Below are 21,842 nucleotides of genomic sequence, written 5' to 3'. Positions count from 1 at the left end.
TAGGGCTTGCCGATCGAAAGGTCGGCGGTTCGAATCCCCGCGGCGGGGTGCGCTCCCGTTGCTCGGTCCCAGCACCTGCCAACCTAGCAGTTCGAAAGCACCCTCGGGTGCAAGTAGATAAATAGGGACCGCTTTCTAGCGGGAAGGTAAACGGCGTTTCCGTGTGCAGCTCTGGTCACGCTGGCCATGTGACCCGGAAGTGTCTTCGGACAGCGCTGGCCCCTGGCCTCTTGAGTGAGATGGGCGCACAACCCCAGAGTCTGGCAAGACTGGCCCGTACGGGCAGGGGTACCTTTACCTTTACCTTTACCTACAGAAGGGAAGAATTGGGGGAATCCATGAAAAGGCACAAGAAAGAGCCTAACCACTGTTGAAATAGAAAGGAGAAGGCAGTCATTTCAGTTTCTCCTTATTTATTTACTTACGTTGGGCACAATCCTAACCCTGGATCTGCTAGAGTTAGTTAGGATGTGGTGGATATCGAGCTCAGCCAGCAGGTTCTCAGCGCAGCTGGAGGTATGGCATTGTTGGTCCCCAACCTTGTGTCAGCCAGGGATCAGGCAGTTGAGTTACAACTGGAGGAAGTTATGCCGGTGTATGAAATATGTCAATGAAGCAACACATGGATGAGAAATACCTACAACATATTTTGCAACATGGCGTAGATAAGCAGGCACTACTCATTAGCTCACTCCTATTATTCTGTGCTTTTCACGTTGATTTACTGAATAATTCATTGAACTGGTTTACTGTTCATTATTACGTAGAGTGAAATAATATGTTTAATATTTTAACCCGCCCCCAGTGACCCATTTTTGTCAGTCATGTCATGTTTTATTATTTATGTGTGTACATTTTTTAACAGGAAGATTATTTACACACACACACACACAAACACACACACACAAGTTGTGATGGTGTAATCACTAAAAAATGAGAATTATAGGGGAGCGGGAGCAGAACCAGGCTGAGGAGGATTGTTCCAGATCCACTCAGCTTTGTCACATGACCTAGCAACCAGCAGAATTTACAAAAAGAGTGAATCAAACTCTTTTGTTAAAGGTGTGTTTTCCCTCTGCTGGGCTTGGGTCAACTCAGCCTGCAGTAACCTTGCTTGTGACTGGATTCTGATCTGGTGCACTTTATGCCAGCTTAATTTAAGCCAGAGTAAGTGACACTGGCTTCCCATACCTAGGATTCTCCCTTATTTATTAAGGGCATTTCTGTGCACCCCTATAACTGAACTTTTCTAGGTAGTTTATTTAGCTGTGCCTTTAATAGCATTAAAGGAAGATCACACGCCTAGATAATTTGGATGATATAGGGTAGGATAGAGAAGAGTGGTGTTGGTTTACAGTCAGCTTATTTTTAAGCATTTCTTTTCAGGTTTTAAAAAGGTAGCAGGAAACAGTTAGCATTCAAACAGAACAAAAAAAAAGGGAAGGGAAGGCGAAAAATCTGAAGATGCTGGACATTTACTCTGAAATCAACGGTGGGATGTTTTTTGTTTGTTTGTTTCAAGCCTACAATTAGAAATGTGAGGGTATACTTGTATGTAAATCAAGAAATAAACTCCCATTTATTTACTTATTTGATATATTAATACTTTACTTTTCACTATATGTCTCAAGGTGGCATACAGAAAGGCACACTTTCTGAAACAAGACTATTTTAACTGGGCAGCTGAAATTAACAAGGATTGTGCCTGTCTGATTTCTAGTTTCTGATCAGAAGGGACAAATCCTTCGGTGCGCCAGGGTGGAACTCCAGTGTGGAGGTTCAACTTTGCCTTCTTTCCAACACCTTCTGGAAACTGTACTGTTTAGGCAAGACTTGATATACTTTCATGAAGTGCAGATTATAAATACTTCAATAAACAAAATAAAAATGCATTGTGGGAGTTCAATAGAGTTGGGCACACTACATTGAATGTATGGCTCCTGGCTGACATGAATCATGCTTCTGGTCCATGGGGCACCACTAATGCTGCAGGCCAAGAAGCTCTGGAATTGGCTCAGGTCTTGCAGGCTAAGGCAAGACCCAAGCTGTTCAAGGCTCTGTACACCAGTACATTTCCATTGGAAGGACAGCATGCAGGAGTTTCCACATTGTACTTATTATTTCATATATTAATATTGTGCTGTTTGAAATGACTGGAAACATAAGAACTGAGTCCTTTCGGAAGAAATCATTGTACAGGCCCATAAAAATATGTTCAGTGTTAGCAATAAACATATAAGCCTTTTGCATTTTAAACGTTCATCAATACACACACATTTTCCATTTCTGTGTCAATTAAATCAATTATACTTAACACTTATTTAACTATTATCTGCAAAACAAGTGTGTGTGTGTGTGTGTGTGTGTGAGAGAGAGAGAGAGAGAGAGAGAGAGAGAGAGAGAGAGAGAGAGAGAGAGATGAAACCCTCCTGTTCCCAGAATGGGACTTCCAGTGTCTTAAAGTGTCTTAAAATCCAATAATTATCCAATAACTACTCAGAAAGATGACAGGCTATTTAAATACCACCCCAGCACTCTCTCCAGACCGTGATGTTCAGAGGATTAAATCTTGCACCATGTCAAAGTGTTTGAAGAAGAGGAACTGAGATTTGCCTTTTGCTTTGGGACATCCCCACAGAGCCCAGTAAGCCATTTGTTGGACTGCACTGCCCACAATGGTCGGTATCAATCCTGGTGGCAGTGAGGAGACAAAAGAGCACCTCAGAAATTCAGAGATAAGAAATGAAACTGTGTGCCTGGTTCCTGCTATTAGAGCCATATGGGTAAGCCCTAATAGTCAAAGGCAATGGTGTAAACAGGCCCTGAAGGAGCAATGCACAAAGCATTTACTGTAAATGAGATTACTCTTAAAAAGCCTCATAGATTTCATTGTTTCTCTCATGAAGCTTCTCCAAAGTAAGCAGCATGTAAATTGCATCCCAAGCCTTTCGTCATCACACATTGCCTCCAAGTTGCTATCGGCCGGATCTACACCAAGACAAAACATTATGTATAGAATCTCTCTCTCTCTCTCTCTCTCTCTCTCTCTCTCTCTCTCTCTCTCTCTCTCTCTCACACACACACACACACACACACTGCTTGTTTTTAACCACACACAGGCATGATTAGAACAGCTTCATGAATCCAGTCTGGGCCAGGGGCTGCCTGTTTGCCATCTCTAGTCTACCGTCAGACAAACAAGGAAATGTTTGCTTAAGGCTGCAATCCCATTTTGCCTGAAAGCAAACCCCACTGAGCAAGTACAGAAAGGCCCTCTTCAGATAAAGCATGAGTAGCACTCCACTCCATGAAGTAAATATATATGCTGTTTTTGTTGTGATGGGTTCTGAAACTATATAGTTTCATTAACTAAAATTGAGATGTTGCCTTCATTCCAAAGCCAAATATCACATCTGAGAGGCTGCAAATAGGTCCTTTCTCCTTTGTCTCTTGAGGGCAATTGCACTGGCAGAAGAAAAAGTTATGTTCACTTACACGTTGTCTTTCTTTTGCACACTACACCATGTCAAACTTTGGGGGGGCAAGGAGCATATCTATCTCCCTTATATGACTACTGCTGAACCCTGTTGGTTGAGCTCTGAGTAGACAAGACAAACTTTAAACTGACAGAGCCTCTCTCTGTGATGGGGATGTTACCTCAGCTTGCAGGCTCACATGCGTGAAGTGCATTTTGACTGATTGCCTAAAGGTATTTCTGTAGAATGGAGGCAATGGGAATTTTCATTGATTCTGCTCATTCCCCACCTTATCATTTAGAAGCACCTTTTGTAGTGCAAGGACAAGATCGATTATCCAGTTCCTTTCTGCCCTCACTTGCCATCTCCCTTAAAGTAATCATGTGCCCACCTCAGGAGTTGGCTCTGTACATAGCTTAAGAGATATCACCGCTATACACTTAGGTCTTTGATTTAAAGGATCTGAGCTGTATACTTCATTGTAACTGAAGAGGGTTATCATTCGTCTTGTACTCATTGATCTCACTTTGTCTGGAAATGGCATTGACTCGCAAAGATTGAGTTATAGGCTTCACTTTATAAAGTACAAGTTTAGTGGTTCCTCTTGGAAGGCAGCAAATATGTCCTTCCCAGAAAGATGCAGCTGACTTTGCGATGGGTGAAAAGCAACAAATGGCATTTTAATGCATTTTGTGAAAAAATGAAGACAGGGGGGGAAAGCAGGCAACCCCTACACCAGATAGCTAGCTTGGCTTTATGTGTGGTGAAAGTTTGCTTGGAAAGCTGTTGATGCAACAACAGAATACTGAGGCTAATCCCAATAGGGTGGAATGAGCCTCATTCTGACTTCTGAACAGTGTTGTGGGGCCGGAAAAGCAGGCAGGGCTATGTATAAGATATACTGGATGAGGCAATAGATACAGGCACCAACAGAGATCCTCAAGGTTCCTGAGTCCATAACTCAAATCCACTTCTGTGAACTGCTATATTCAGTACCCACAGTTTTTGAACAAGCTTGGGGATTGGTAACCTCAGGCCCATGGTCATGGGACTCATCTACACTTGTGGTTTTTAACACTAAAAATGAGTTTATAAAGGGTTATGATAAACGTAAATAATGCGTTATTAAAAATCTGACACCAGAGGACGCTGCAGAGTTCTACCTGTGAAATAAGTGAAAAGAAAAGTGAACTGAGAAACCAAATGCATTTAAAGAGTGTAGAAATATTGTTGTTTGGTTTTTATATGTGTACAATATATGTTAAAGAGTGAATGGAATATGTATATGAGTAACCAATTTAAAACTCAATAAAAAGCAAAAAATAAAAATAAAAATAAATAAACATAAAGAGTGAGTATAGACCCAGCCCTCGTGTGGCTGTTGGGGCTCTTTCTAAGTCACAAAACTCTCCCTCAGGACTCTCCTCTCCACAGCCACACCCCTTCTTGCCAGGCCACACCCTTCCCCAGTCCTGCTTTGTATACACACACACACACACACACACACACACACACACACACAGTGTTTTTGCCAGGCTAAAATGTGTTCTTGCGCTCTGTTAATGCTGCTTTCTTGTCTGGATGAAAGATAGTGAGAGGTGTGTGGGTGTATCTTTCAAAGGTGGCAGTGGTAGTTTCAGCCTTAGGTGTCCAGCTGCAAAAAGGACAGGACTCTTGCATCTTTGAGAGTTGTGCAGAAAATGGCAGTCCATAAGGTGTGGCTGCAAATGACACCTGATGAAATTTCTTTTCCTATCCAACCATTAAAAGCGCAGCAACCCTGTCCTCTCTTCTCTCGGGCCACCCTAAATTGTCTAAAATGGAGATCCACGTACTATGAATGTGTGTCAGTTGTGCATCTTCTCTTCTTCAGCTACTTAGTGGGTGGGAGAAGAAAAGCTAGGAGAGAGCGGAAGGTAACAGGATATGCTTATCGTAGAACCTACAACTTTCTCTCAAGAAGTTCCTTCCTTGTTTACCTCAGTGGCATAATGATGCCTTCTGGAGCTCATCATGACAGCTCCCGTGAAAAACAAAAATGAGCTGGATTCTCTTGCATTCTCATTCCGCTACTTGGAAGTCTCTCAGTGCAACTAAAGAGTTAATCTCCTTTCCTTGCAGGCATAATTAGGATGGCAATTGGAGGCTTACAGATTCTGGATATGAGCCACACCTGTGGTTCCTCAGGGTTTCTCCCACCCCATTATTGGCAGTGATCTAGCAAACTCATGCAGGCTAGGCTGGAGGCTGAGGAACTAAGCTCATGAACTAAGAGGTGAGTTTATCCTCTCCTTTTCCAGCAAAAGCAAGGCATTGTTCAAGTATTGTCTCTTTGAGGCCATATCTGTCTGTTTTTTCTTTTCACTGCTATTGATATCCATTATTTAGAAGGTTTTGAGGTGTGTTTCTTTTGTACTTTAATGTGATCAAAATGCCATAATTTGGTTGTCCTGGTTTATATTTTTTTACTGTCTTTTGTGAAAATTGCTAAGTTTTGTGCTTGTTATTTTGTTTGTTTTCATTATTTCATTGTTTTATATTAAGACTCTTATTTGAAATGCCTTGGTTTGAAACATATTCCTGTGCATTTTGAGGTTTCCGCTCTTCCCTACCTGCTACCTTTAATAACTACCTTTCTGTAAACTTCCTGCTACTCAGTGGTCTTCTTGCAAGGATAGCTGCAATTTCTATGCCCACAAACTATGTTTTGCTCAAAACAAAGGAAGCCATTTGAGTAGCATTTATCCTCATAGTGTACCACTAACATAAAATCAGAAGCATTTGTTTCTTGAATATTCGTTTTTAAAACCAAGTAGCAGAAGAAGGCTTGAGGGGGGAAAGAAAATGAGTACAATGTGTAATACATTTCACCCTAAATATTACGTAAGCCACAGTGATGCCATACATTTAAAAAATTGATACCTCAGTCATGGCTTTCCCCAAATAATTTTGGGAGCTGTGGTTCGTTAAGGGTGCTGAGAGTTGTTAGGATACCCCGGGGAGAAGTGCTCAGAGACAGACTGGGAAGCACGGAAAAAATAGTATGGATGAGCCCTCCGTGTTTAACAATTACTGTCTCTTCACAGAGAACTCTGGGAATTGTAAGCTTGTTAGGGGAATAAGGATCTCCTATCCTAACAACAATTAAAAACTACAGTTCCTAGGATTCTGTGGGAGGAACCATGACAGTTTAAAGTGGAATCTTAGTGATTTAAATGTACAGTGGTACCTCTGGTTACATACTTAATTCGTTCTGGAGGTCCGTTCTTAACCTGAAACTGTTTTAACCTGAAGCACCACTTTAGCTAATGGGGCCTCCTCCTGCTGCCATACCATCGCTGCGCAATTTCTGTTCTCATCCTGAAGCAAAGTTCTTAACCCGAGGTACTATTTCTGGGTTAGTGGAGTCTGTAACCTGAAGCATCTGTAACCTGAAGCGTCTGTATTCTGAGGTACCACTGTATAGGTTATTCCTCTATTCAGAGTCATGCAAAATGATTTTCTGAGGTAGCTTTAAGTGCAGGTGTTTAGGCAGCAAGTAGCAGCTGCAGCACCGGAGACTACAGTCCCCAGAAAGTTTGCCTAGGCTGCTCTCTAGCAGTGATCTTCTTCCTGTGCTGTACCAATTTAGACTGTAGGTGGCAGCTGGCATGATTAAACTACAAAACTTCCTGCACATGAAGCACACACACGGGGGGGGGGGGGGGGGAGAGAGGGAGACCAGCCAGCCAGATATGTTGGTGAGAAGAAGCCTAGTCTACCTGTCTCCGTGACAAGGTCACTTACTTTGTGTAGGTTTTTTTTTTGGGGGGGGGATGGGGATTTTTAGTTTTTAAAAGAAAATATCTGGGAAGCATGCCACAAATTTACCACCCAAGTAAAAATAAGGTGTGATTGGTGAGGCCTTACTTAACCTGGGAATAGAGGGAGAAATTTGGTTCAGTTCATATTTAAAGGCAAACCTATCTATTTCACAATTGCTAAAATAATACAAAAAAACAAAACACAGCCACCCATTGAAAGTTGCATACCTCTGAACTTTGTAATCCATTTGTGCCATGGATGTGCTGTGGACCACCAGCTACAGTTCATTGTTTTTCTGCTTTAAGCTAGAAGTGGAACAGGAAATCAACTTCCAAACTTCCAATACCCTGTAATGAAGGAGGACATAAATCACCCTTTACCCAGCTCCATATATTGTTTTTTTAGGCTGGAGCAACTTGTAGTGGGACCATTGTGTTGGGAAAGAGCTAAACACTTCCTTCCCTCTGGCTGCACTCCTGTGGTGGCTCCTGCTGCAATTAGACGGAATATATATATATTCAACTCTATCACTTTAACCCTTTCCTGTATATTATTTCCTGTATATGTATGTGTGTGTGTGTGTGTGTGTGTGTGTATATATATATAGGAAAGGGTTAAAGTGATAGAGTTGAATACAAATGTGTGTGATAAACCATAGAAATAAACCATTCCTTAATTTACAAATAAACCATTCCTTAATTTACAAGTCACACATGTCCCAACCTGGAAGAAGCGACATAATAATAATTTATATCTGCAAATGCACAGCTATTCCATGAAATTTAAAAACATGGATTTCCAGAGCTATTAAACAAACACACACACACACACACACACACACACACACACACACAACATTAAACTGGGATGGGGGGTCACTGTTTGCCAAAAGCAGCTGCATGGTGATGGAGCATTTCTTTATTTTTCCTGCATGCTATGTAGAAATAAATAAATAAATCATACCATCAACTTTTCTTTGGGGAAAAATATGAGTATCTTAATGGTAACGAAACACTTTGTGTACGCTGTTATGGGCTGAATCATTATTGTGCATTCTCTCTTGCCATTGCCCCACCCCTCTTCATGCATAACTCCGTTGATCTATTCTTTTAATTTTAAGAATAAAGATAGGATACACAAAAGAGTTGCAATAGTAAACAACAACAAAGTACCTGAAACAAACCTAACCTGTATATTGGCAATTGTGCTATTTATGGACCTGTCTCAAGATTATCCCAGCCTCTTCTTATCAGCACACGGCATAAAACTTATCGGAAGGTGAATAGGTGCACCTGAGTTTTGTGAGAAAATGTCAATATGTATAAATTAAATATTGAAACAGTCTGATCATTAGATATTTGGAGCGGGGAAGCATATGTGCAGAAGCTACAAGCAGGTTGTGGAGGAAAAGGTGAAAACAACAGAAACTTGCTGTGGAAGAGTTTGCAAGCATTTGCATAGGCCTGAGGATATTTGCATAACTTACCTTAAACTTTTATAAACTGGGAAATATGCACGTGTAGAAAAAGACTGAACTTGATTTTTGTTTGCATTTTGAAAAATAATATTATTCAATGAAAAAATTATAATAGGCTAAAATAATAATAATAATAATACTGTCCTGTTCTTTGCCTGTTTAATCAGATGTAAACTGTGATGAGTTCAAGACTCATTCCTTTGCATGAGATTACAACCTTCGCCTAAAAAATCCTCCTCCTCGCCAGTATTATGCATGCTTTTAAAATTCCCACTGCGAGAAACATAGCATGCATATTGACTATCCCCTGGGGAAGCAGGGTAGAAGTGGAGGATTCTCGAACATATCCCCTGCAATCCTCTATTTGTTTGGGGTGTAACAATCCAATCTTCCGTGGTGTAAACTTATCAGTCTTTTTGCGCTGTTGAGTTCAAGCAATAATTTGAGAAGTATCCTATAGGGGTCACTCAAGTATCACAAACAGAATCGCATTTCTCCTAGCAGTGTCAGATCGTGTTTCTATGGAAAGGGGCAGACGCAGGGCATGCCTTCCCATTACCTTTAATATAGGGAGCAAAAGTGAGCAAAACAGGCCAGCACTGCACCCTCTGCCTTTGCACTGTTGCCCGTGAAAGGGGTATTTTCAAAGGTACATTCAAATGACTTTCAGAATCTTGATTATATTCCAAGCAACAGAGAACAGAGCGATCTGTACACCATTTCTTTTTAAAAAATAATAATGGCGATGCAGAACTAGGTTTCTAATTAGATCCACTTAGAATTATTAGTCTCATGCAGAGTATTAGGACTTTTTGGATTGCAGAAAGGCACCATCATCTTTATGCAGCTTGCTGACTTAAGGACTGGCATAATTTTCTTCTTCTTCTTCTTCTTCTTCTTCTTCTTCTTCTTCTTCTTCTTCTTCTTCTTCTTCTTCTTCTCTTGTCAGGGAATAAATATTTTGTCCACTGCATCCTGTTGCCACTATGATAATTCAGACTGCCTTTTTTGTGCCCTTTATTGAATTTCTTTTAAATAAAAAAAAGCTTTGAACCAGATGCTCCTTTATTTTGGATGGTTTTATGATTAATATGCTTTAATTCCTAATCAGGATGAAGTACCCAGTGCCCTGCACCTGGCTGCCAGCATATGCATGTTCCTTCTCTAAGCATACATAAACCTGTGTGGCCTAAGGAAGGTTCTTTTAAAAGCACCCTTTGCAACAGTGTATTATACAATCTTACGTACCCGTTTGGATACAGCCTCTATAAAATGAAAGGCTGAGCAGCACGTAACGCTATTAATCCTCCTCTAAAGTAAAATGAATCTTGGATTTTGCAAAGCATTACAGGTACAGAAGTGATAACTTCTGGCCTAATTAACTAAAAAGGTAGGTGATTAAGATATTGATGCTGGGCCACAATATCCCAGAAGGAGAAATACTTTTCAAAAAAGAGGAAAAAAATCATGTTGAGTTTGTATATGAATTAAAGGGAGAAAATAGTCTTTTATTTACAGGATTAATACATGCTTCTTGCCCTAAACGTAAGTGTATTACCTGTGAAATATAAACAGCATTGCATGTAGCTCTGTGAGGTGCAAAGTGCAGTGCCCATAACTCGGGGGGGGGGGCAGATGTGCTTCAATTGTGCTTTAAAGGTCTAGACTGTACACAGTGTCAGACTTTTTGCAGCAAGCAAGATGATGGAAAAATGAACTAGAAAGTATTGGATAATATTTGTTTGATGCAATGTCTTCTAGCTTTCCCACAAACAAATCAGAAGTAATGCTCCATAAACACCCTATATCACCATCTAACCATCCCACAAACTTTGTGCAAAGAAATAAGAGTGAATGTTCAATAAATGGGTCACCTAGGAGTGGCCACTGTATATGATTCTGGGTTCAGCAGTCATAAGAACTTCAGAGGAACTCTTTCATATCCTCCCCAATTTTCTTCCTCATGTTGATATTATTTCTGCTGGCATAAGACTAGGTGATTGGGATGTTGATGGAAGGCTACACAGGATAGGGGAAACTGCAAGTCAGCCAGATGTGTATTTTGCTCAAAAGGAAAATCTCAAAAGCCCCTTGAAAGACTTGTCTAAGAAATGAAGAAGGAAACCTTACATCTGGGGAAGTGGAGAAATAAACAGAAAGGATAAGAAGTGCTGCTTGGAGCTATAGGTCTGTTTCTCTGCTACCAAAGTGAAGCACATTCCCTCTTAGCTGAAGCTCCCTACGGGATGTACGCCCATTTGTCTATATCCCTAAAAAAGTAGGCTACATTGCTTGGTACAGCTGACTCCCTAATTCACACCAACTGTGTGATTATGATTACTAAGCAAACTTTGTGTCCCCTCAGCAGATTTCAGCATCAGCTGATAGAATACTATGCTTGCTGCTTGGAACCATTCCTAATCAAATGGGTATTTGCGGTTTTTTTAAGGGTCATCCTAAAAAAAAAAGTATTCTCCCATCAATTGGATAGACAGAAGGTCAATGGATCCCTAGTATTTTGGGTAACTGGAGAGGATGAGAAAGGAAATCAGTCTCTTTGCCCAACTCATTCAGTTTTTGCAGTTTTATTTTCTTTTTTTACCTCCTCCTAGGCTCAGTTGTCCCCCCTGCTTGTCTTTGGCATCTTCCTCTCAGGTAATTGATAACATCGGCCCAGTGACAGAAGCTGCAGAAAAGGTGAATTCCGTGTTAAGGATCATTAGGAAAGCGAGTGGAAATAAAAGTGCCAGTATCCTAATGCCTTAATACAAATCTGTGGTGTGGCCACACTTGGAATAATGTGTATAGGTGTACAGCAGTAGAGCTGGAAAAGGCAAGATAGGGATAAACAAAATGCTTAGGGGGATAGAGGAGCTACCCTGTGACAAAATGAAGATTTGAAACTCTTTAGTTCAGAGAAAGAGTAAGCAATGGGGGGACATGGAGAGGTTTATAAAATTATATATTGTGTGAGAAAATGGATGGAAGAGGGTATCAGTGTTCCCACACATTGTTGTCCAACTTTCAACACCTGATCCTGGAGTCATCCAATGAAGCGGATAGCAGGAAATTCAGGACAGGCAAAAGGAAGCACTTCACAAAGCACACAGTTTAACTATGATATTGCCTGCCACATGATGTAATGAAAGCCACCAAAAGAGGATTAAATAAGTTCATGGGGGACAAAACTTATCAATAGCCACAGTCATGTTTAGTGGGTGGTTTCCATGGCCAGGAGATAGGTCAGTTGCCTGTTATGGATGGGGTTGCATGATGAAGGTACAGGTTCACAGCTTGGGGTTACTCCTTGATCCATGTTTATCTCTTAATGCCCTCATGGCCTTTCTGACTACAAGTGCCTTCTACCAGCTTTGGCTAGTACACCTGCTGTGACAATTACAAGATCAGGCCCATGGTGGTCTATGCATTATAAACCTTAAGTCTTGATTACTGTAATTGTAATGTGCTTTATCTGGAGATGCCCTTACATCTGGTCCATAAGCTGCAGGATGCAACATGTTACTCCTTTTCTGAGGAAACGGTTGCTGGTTTGCACCCAGACCATGTTCCAGTTTATTGTGTTTATTCACAAAGCCTGAAACAATCTAAACCCAAAGTACCTTAAGCACTGCATGATTCCTGATGTTCCACCTCAATCACTGAGATCTTCTGACGGGGCACTTTTGGTGGCCAGCCTTTAACAGGGTCCAAGCCTTTAGTGTGGCAGATCCTGCCCTGAGGAGTTCCTACACAGTCTTACTTCTAGACATTTTTTAAAAACATGTTCTGTTCAGAAAGGTGTTTGGTATTTGACTTCTTTTACCTATCAGTTTTTATTGACATGCTACTGGTGCTTTTACTGAAGCTGTTATTGCTAAATTATATTTTTATGTTGTACATTATGCCTGGCTATATTTCCCATGAAAGTATAGTTTATGAATATTCAAATAAAATAAAAACAAATGGTGGTTATATCCTAGCGCCAGAATCAGGGACAGCATGCCTCAGAAAGCCAGCTGCTTGGAAAACAGCAGTGGAAGGACACCCAAGTTGTGTCAGCACTCCTACGTGCCAATTTTTAGGTGGCAGAACACTAATACTCATATCCTGCCCATGGGCTTCTCGTAGACACCTCCAGGTGATGGTTGTGCATTGCTGTGATCTTTGCTTGTGTGCTTTGCAGTGCTGTGCCTTTGCCTGCATGGCTTGGTTTCAAACCACCTGGGCAAAGGAAAGTGGGTCACCTGATGTCATTGTGATGCAAGATGATTAACAGGTGGGTAGCATCTGTCAAACTTGGCCTGTAGGGGTGAGTAAGAATCAAGAGAACTTTTCAAGGGCATTTTACAGTAGTCCTAGGGACACAGGTGGCGCTGTGGTCTAAACCACTGAGCCTAGGGCTTGCTGATCGGAAGGTTGTGGTTGGAATCCCCGCAACGGGGTGAGCTCCCATTGCTCGGTCCCTGCTCCTGCCAACCCAGCAGTTCGAAAGCACGTCAAAGTGCAAGTAGATAAATAGGTACCGCTCCGATGGGAAGGTAAACAGCATTTCTATGTGCTGCTCTAAGAAGCGGCTTAGTCATGCTGGCCATATGACCCAGAAAAACTGTGGACAAACATCGGCTCCCTCGGCCAGTAAAGCGAGATGAGCACCATAACCCTAGAGTCGTTCATGACTGACTTAACTGTCAGGGGTCCTTTACCTTTTTAATCTGGAGATCACCAGATTATGAATTAGCATAGCAAGGTCTCATAATTGATAAACTAGCTAACACACCCATTGGTATCAATGCTACCTTCACAGGAGAGTATTAGGGTACTTACAAACTACAAAGCTGATTTAAACCCAAGCCTGGTGGTCTGCCCAGTACCAGGACTTTGTATGGGTTAACTTTCAGAATACTTCTCTAGTCACTACGCCCTAAGAGGTTCCCATTTACTAATAACCCCCGAATGTCCAGTTATAGGATAGATTCCATCATGCACAGCAGGCTCCCTTTTTCACATCCCCCAACACATTGACAATGGGGTGGCTCTACTTGTGGGCAGGGGGAGTATGGTCCACTCTTTCCCTCCATGCAATTAGAATTGTGTGGCGAGAAAGCTTGAAAAAGGCTAAGCTGTTCCTGGAATCTCATTTTAATATTGCATTTACGGTACATGATGCCTATACAATAACTTATAGCCGACTTTTAGTGAAACAAAACACAAAATATCCCAATATAGTTTGTAGAATGCATAGATTAAACATCACAAAAACTCAACAACAACACTAACCTTCTTTGTGAACCAACCTGGAAAAACACACAGAGAACCCACATTCGAAGGTGTAGCAACTGCAATAAACAGTATCTAGGCATAGATTGAGGAGGAGTGTGTGTGTTACGTATAGCATACTAAAAGCAAGTAAAACTGTTAGTATTGCAAAAATGTCTGGGGTTGGAAAATTATTTTTTTGCCTGTCACTGAAAAGTTTGCAAAGTGGGGGCCAGGCAAGTTTTCCTGAGAAGAGCATTCCGTAGGCCAGGGGAAGGTAATCAATCAGAAGTCTTGTTGCCATCTTTAGAATTTCTGTAGGAGGGGGCTCTCTGAGGAGTGTCCTCAGAATGTCCTCACAACCTGGGTAGGCTCATTTGGGAAGTGGGGCCCCAAATCTTCTAGGGCTTTAAAGAACTTTGAATTGAGCCTGGAAATGCACTGGCAACTAACACAACCATATACATGGTGTCAACCAGTAGAAATAATTTGATACAAAGTGCCATCTGTATGTGTGTTGTTGCCATTTAATTTCTTATTCTCTTTTCCCATTTTTCTAGGGGGGGGGGCACTGTTTATACAATTCCCTATTAGATAATGCAGCTACCTTAAAAGCTGCCTATTATTGGGAAGGATAAGCACAGCCCCTCTCCCTCCATTTCTTATGCAGGAAATATCCTAACTTTCAAGGCAATAGGAGACTTTCTAAAGCAACTACTTAACGTGCATTTTGGTATCCTGCAAGAACTGATGAAATTTTTAAAAGTTCCACAGCGATGACTTCAAACTGAACTTTATACTGATCTTTTCTCTCTGTGCTATTGACTTCTTACTCACACCAGTATGTGGATTTTAAAAACACTTCAAAACACAGACTTTCCTTTAAAGAAACTATTAGCCCATTAGCTTGTGGCGGGGACTTAAAGATCAACCTTTTCAGTCTGCTTTGGGTGTCTGCTGCTACTAAAGAAATATCCTAGCTCTTCTAAGTGGGGGAAAGATGCCTGCTTCTTCCTCTCCAACAGACATTCTCTCTCTCTCTCCCTCCCCTTATTGACAGGAAAGTCATGTGCAATAGTCTGTTGACCCTTTTATAATGGAGACTGTGCATGTCGTGATACTTTTCTTCTAGTGTTACTTAAGATATTTCTGTGTGGTACAGCAAAGGAACAAAATAGATATTGCAGGCAGATGAAAAGCATCCATGGGATGGAGAATATCTTGAAGAAGCAGTGGAAGGGAAAGTGTTGCTTAATCTTCCCCTTCCAAATATTTTCCTCACTCTAAATTACATGTAGCTACTTTTCCCTGTATAAGGGGAAAGAATGAAGTGGGGAGAATAGTTGGGTTGTTGTTTTGTTTGGGGGTTTTTTTGGTGGAAAATGGGCAGAGGGAAGTTGCTTAAGATGAGCAAGCGGCAGCAGGAAGTTGCTTACGATAAGATCCTGCTCAGACTGTTTCATTTTTAGCCCTGATTATGCAAGACCAATATACTTGGTGGAGAAGGTGGTGTGTGAAATACTGGGTCATAGTATTGGGTTTAAATAGTAGTATATTTCATGATTGTATGGAAACATTTTCCAAGATGAGTAATTTAAGTTAGTAATGAAGGTTTGTTATGACCCATACTATAGCCAGAAGCTACTGAATTTATATAAAACTTTGGACCTAAAACGTCAGCAAATGGGTATTTATGAGATCTAGGAATAGCAGGTTGTTTTCATGTTGTGAATGAGGTAGCCTTTTGTGAATCTTTTGGAGCTCTTTGGAGGTTTAGACAGATCTTCACTGTCCTTGTAGTTTGTGACTTGAACAATTCCTTGGAGGGTGGTGGAGGAGTTACCCTGGGATTTGTACATGGTAACACTTACTCATAAGTATGAGTGTTTTGATATGTTGCAAATAAAGCTGTCACAGTTTTTCCCAGTCTTCCATTGCTTAAAAGCTTAAAAGGGAACATGACTTTCAGAACTTGCAAAGTTCTTTTTTGGACTTTGGGCCATTCAACCAGCTAGAATATTGAAGGCATTAACCACAGGAGCGGTTTGAAGTGCTTCCCTGTTGCTAGCGAACTGTTACCTCTTAAACTATTGTATAAATCCTTTTTAAAAAGTCGAGTCAGTGATTGTCAAATGACTGGCACTCATCCTGCTGGGTTCCCAAAGTTCAGAAATTGATGCGAATTTTACACACCCACCCACCCACCCACACACACACACACCCTGAAATGAGCAAATCAAATGGGAGATGTGAGTTTCTCCTTAAGGATCGGCAGTTATTTCTCATAATGCAAATTCCAATAAAGTCCTGCAGTAGTTGGTCAGCAGCTGTTGCCAATGCACATTAACAGCTCATCACAACACATTTATATGAGTTTTATGTCTAGATCATGCCATCAGTAAAATCCCATAGCAAATGTTTTTCTGAGTTGGTCATTTTGAGATGGTTGCTTTACACAGAATATATATACATAGCGAAACCTTAGAGCTCAAGTGAAGTCTCTCTCTCCCCCCCCCCCACATTTATCTCCCTTCAGTGCTGTTCTTACCCTTCTCATCCTGTGTCAGCTGCTGCCTAGCAACTTTTTTAATATCTGGAAGGATGGGGCAGGACACTGGGCTGTTTCCAGAAATGCTGCCAATATCATTCCCTAGCAACTTGGCTTCACAGGCCAACTTCTCCTTGTCAGAAGCCGCATACATCACCCCTTTGACACAGTCCAGTAACTTTGATATGTACAACCACTGTCTTTCTTCTCAAAGTGTGACCTGACAGGTAACAGGTGAATCGCTAGTTAGCAGCATAATGCAGCCAGCAAAACAAAATAATACAATAGAACTGATTTCTCAATAAGCAAATCAAAACAGTTCCATAATTGCTAATGTAAAATTAACTCTGGGTGATAATTAATATTCTTGTATTGCTTTAAACTAGTTGAGTTAGAATGATTGGTTCGGCTTTGTTAATTTATCTCAATAAGAGATTTCATGATATTCTATAGCTTGATGAATTCATTTATTTAACTTGTCAGTATTAATAACACCAATTAGGATGAAGGAGTTATAATGCAGTGTAGGAACAAACTAGTTTTGAACAGCATTTGTAGCTTTGATTCCTCTGTTCTTCATTAGTTTTCTTTGTTAATTTTCTATTTAATTATAATCTTTGTTACAAGGCTATAAAAAGCACTTTCTGCCAATGACAGTTTTCCAACCCCTTTAGAGGAATACTCTCCAGCAAATCTCATTACTGTTGCTCACAAGAAAGAAATGGAAAGTATCAGGTCACAATATCCTGCGGTAGATTCTCATATCTTTCTTGTTATGCTTTTTCTAAACTCTGCCACATATACAGCTAACCTGTTTACAACTATTGGTTGATATCTGATACCGACAAGAACGTATGCATGTCCATAGTGTGTATTTTCGTATCCCTCACTCTTTCTGGAAGGTCAGTGCTGTCAAGAGCTGAATGTACTGATTATTTGTTTCATGGAAGGAAAGACCAAAAACAAACAAACAAACAAAAAGCCCCAAGAGACCTGTTTTTCTTTTCTGTGGTCTAACTGGTAATTGCCAATGTCCGAGTCAAAAGATACTGCAGGACCAGCCCAAAACATTTTGCCACCTGAGGCGAACTGCAAAATAGCATTCCCCTTATGCCAGGGAAGAAGGGGTGAGTGAAGATCTGTACCAGTAGCAAGGAATGAAAATGTACATCAGGATCTGCTGACGTTGTGGATCCTGCCACCTGAGGTGATCGCCTCATCTTGCCTCATGGGTGGGCCGGCCCTGAGTACCTTTATAGGAATGAGCTCTAGTCTAGGTGGTCATGAACTCTTCCATCCCTAGATCACTAAAACAAGAACAAAATGGAACCATTCCAAAATAAGTAGTTTGAGGAATGCTATCTATACAAATAAATAAAGACCAATTCATATTACAGGTGTCTATTTATAAATCCATGGCATTCTGGAGAATCATTCTTCTGGTTTGTTCAGCCACGACTTTAGAAGATGCTTGATAAATTTACAAATATAATTCAAGTTGCTGAACTTGTCCTTTGTGGCTGCCGGTCAACTAACAATGGAATCCTGGGATTTTCTTTCTAAGGTGTGTAGGTACAGCCAGTGGTACAGCACCGCCTGTGGGAGTGGGGCCAGCTGTGATGGAACCCCACTGGGATCGCGCTGCCGGGGGTGGTGTGCTTTCCCTGCACTCCTCTTCCTCCACCAGTGGTTACAGCCTAAACTGTGTGCCTGCAAATTGTATGACATTTGGATTTTGCTTTGGGTTTCTTTTGACTGCCAAAGTTTGCACAACTGATGGAGTAAACTGAACTTTGCTTTTATTTCTTAAAATTTACAGTGTTTATTTTATTTGTTTAGTTTCATTTTTTAAAATATATATATATTAAAATGAGTTTCCTTTTCAGAATGTGGAATGTACTTTAAATACACCCCAGCTCTCCAGCATGTTTCTGTTACTTTTATGGTGGTATTAGGCATTGCCTGAAAGTATGCTGGTGGTGACTGGCTATACATAGCCCAATGTTACCATTGGTTATTAGTTTTTCCTAATTGATATATTTCAATAATGCTTAAATATCTAATTTGATTTATCATTAACATAGGATATGTTCTATTTGCAAACCAGCTTACTTCACATAAAGTTCAGCTTTAGTACAATGTATGAACAGTCAAAGTCACCCATGTTTGCCAGGCATATCAGGCAATTTATAGGGTTTAGGTGCTGATTTATTAATGGTGAAAAGATTAAAATGGACATTATTCAAACATATTTGCACTTCTGATCTATATAGTTAATGTAGTTTCGTTTCATTACATAGATGTGACTTCATAGTGAATAATGTTTAATGGAAATGAAATTGAGGGGGAAAGTGATTTAATAAAGGTCAACTTTTATTTGTTCGATGGCCTATATATTAAAACCAGGCTTCTATGATAATTACCATCTCCTTATGACACTATTTTAACCATGCTTCATTTATGGATGGTTGTTTGACAAATGATTACTTACGCATAATTGCATTTTTATTTATAATTCCTGGAGCATATTGTGTATTGACACCTGACTTCCTGTAAATACTCCATTGACTTTCATTTAAGCTGTTTTTCCCTAAATGATCCCCCCCCCATATTAATACATTTGGATGTATGTGTAATATAGAAAGCAAGATCAATGGGTTTTTCAAACACTCTTTTACTCTAATGTTAACAATTTGAGCTATTTTATCATAGAAATAATACACAGGGGGAAAACAAAAACGGGGGAAACCAAACAGTAATAAGGTTTTAGATGTTTGGGAATATGTTTTAGTAAAAGCAGTCCTTCAGTACAGATTGATTTGTTAGCGCAAGTTTGCCAATAAGCAAATTGCATATTCCTCATGCTATAGGCATCTCGTGTGTGTGGCTTTGATCATCCTTCTCTATATTCACAGCATGGGATGATCATTGTGATGATATATGTTACCTGTAAAAGGATTAGCACATAGAAGAATCTTCATCAATAGGGGAAAAAAACACCCAAATCAATTAGTTTTGTTTTTTAGGTTCAAATTATCCAAAGAAAGCCATAAAAATAAAACATTTGAGTTCTGGTGGTAAGCATGACTCTATTTACAAGTAGAAAAAAAATGTCTTCATTGACATGTTTTCCTTTTTCCCTTTTTTTAGTATATTGAAGCAAATAAATCATCAGGGTCCATAATATCCCACAATGCACAAAGCCACAAGACCAGTGTGTGCAGGCTAACTGACTCCATAGTTGTTGTTTTGATTTTTGTTTAAAAAACATAAAACACATTGCATACCCTCCAACATTTCTCCGATGACAATAGGGACATCCCATTCCATAATGATCATTTTACTATTTTATACCCCACACAACTTACTAGTTGCCCCAGCCACTCTAGGCAGCTTCCAACATATATAAAAACATAATAAAACATTAATCTTTTTTTTTTTTAATCACTATACCGGATTTCCTTCAGACAGGTTGGGGGTCAGATAACTCCATACCCTCCAACATTTCTTCAATGAAAATAGATAGGGGCATCCTAAGGAAAAGTGGGACATTCTGGGATCAAATCAGAAACCTGTATGGCTTCTCTAAATCAGGGATGTCCCTGGAGGGTCTGACATTATGCAATTAACATACATATATAGCCATTGTGTGGGACGTGGTTGGCCTAGGACTTGCCTCTCAGAAGGTCGGCGGTTCGAATCCCCGCAACGGGGTGAGCTCCCGTTGCTCAGTCCCTGCTCCTGCCAACCTAGCAGTTCGAAAGCACGTCAAAGTCCAAGTAGATAAATAGGTATCGCTCCAGTGGGAAGGTAAATGGCATTTCCATGTGCAGCTCTGGTTCACCAGAAGCGGTTTAGTCATGCTGGCCACATGACCCGGAAACTGTACGCCAGCTCTCTCAGCCAATAAAGCGAGATGAGCACCGCAACCCCAGAGTCGGCCATGACTGGACCTAATGGTCAGGGCTCCCTTTACCTTTACCTTTATAGCCATTGTATATCAGTGCAATACTAATCAATTGTGATTTACCTTTAACAACTTTCCTAAAACTTGTGGCCATGGCACAAAATAGTAAAGCAGCATAAGTACAATCTCCAAATTTCACAACTGCAAAATGGTTACATGAAGCACATTGTTGCTGTGATTTACTGTAATTTAATTGCCAAGAGAGATGACATAAGAACACAAGAAGAGCCTCCTAGATCAGGCCAGTGACCCACCTAGCCCAATGTCCTGTTTTCACAGTGGCCAACCAGATGTCTATGGGAAGCCTGAAAGCAGAGCCTGAGCACAACAGCACTCTCTGAACTAGTGATTCCCAGCAACTGCTCTTCTTGGTGCCAATAGTTTTAGGCTCTACCAGTTTTGAAGCTGGGCCTCTCAACAACCCAGGCAAAATGTCTATGTCCCTAGACCCTACTCAAGATTTACCAACTCTAGAACCAGGTCTACTAGGCAGTGATGAGTTTTAAAATGTCCGTACCATCATGAACTTCCAGCCACCATTTTGATTGTGCATATGAAAGTGTATGTGGACACCTTTTTGGAAATGCAATTGAATGTAGCCCAATTATCAGTTAAGGAACCTGAGCTTATCTGGGTTCAAAGTAGGTAACCAAGCCAGGTAATCAAGCCAGGTCCAAACAGGGACAATAACACTGCCATAGATCCAGAAGATTCAGAAGACAACTGCAATGCATTAAATGCTGTGTTCAATAAGAAATACTAAATTTCTTTGTATTATGTGATTATATAAGCATAGGTGTCTTTAATAGCACCTTTAGTCTTATTATAACAAGAATGCTATCAGGCTTGGCTCTGTAGTCTGAGACTGCAGCACTGAAGAGAGGAAGACTACTGCCCTTCCTTTATTTAGTAGAAGGTTTCCCTAACTTGGCACTCCAGCTTTTTTGGACTACAACTCCCATCATCCCTATCTAGCAGGACCAATGGTCAGGGATGATTGGAACTGTAGTCCAAAACAGCTGGAGACCCAAGTTTGGGGTACCCTGATTGAGTATGTTGCTAGCTAATGTTTTTTTTTAAAGCAAAAGTGCTGCTGTTGGTGTATCAATATATGTAGATAAAGAATGCTAGGGTAATTTATGATTTGCTTGGTGTGTGTCCCCCCCCCCCCCAGTGTGCCAACAGAAGACTAGTGGCACATTGCTGAAAAGGTCATCAGTTATTACAGCTAGTCCAGAACCCTGTAAATGTGTAGTTAGTTTCTTAACCACAATCTGCCCTAGATTTTGAGTTACTGGAACATCACCTTCCTTC

Source organism: Podarcis gaigeae (assembly GCF_964106915.1).
Source record: "Podarcis gaigeae genome assembly, chromosome: 1".
NCBI classification, from domain to species: domain Eukaryota; kingdom Metazoa; phylum Chordata; class Lepidosauria; order Squamata; family Lacertidae; genus Podarcis; species Podarcis gaigeae.
This window is presented reverse-complemented; position numbering follows the sequence as displayed.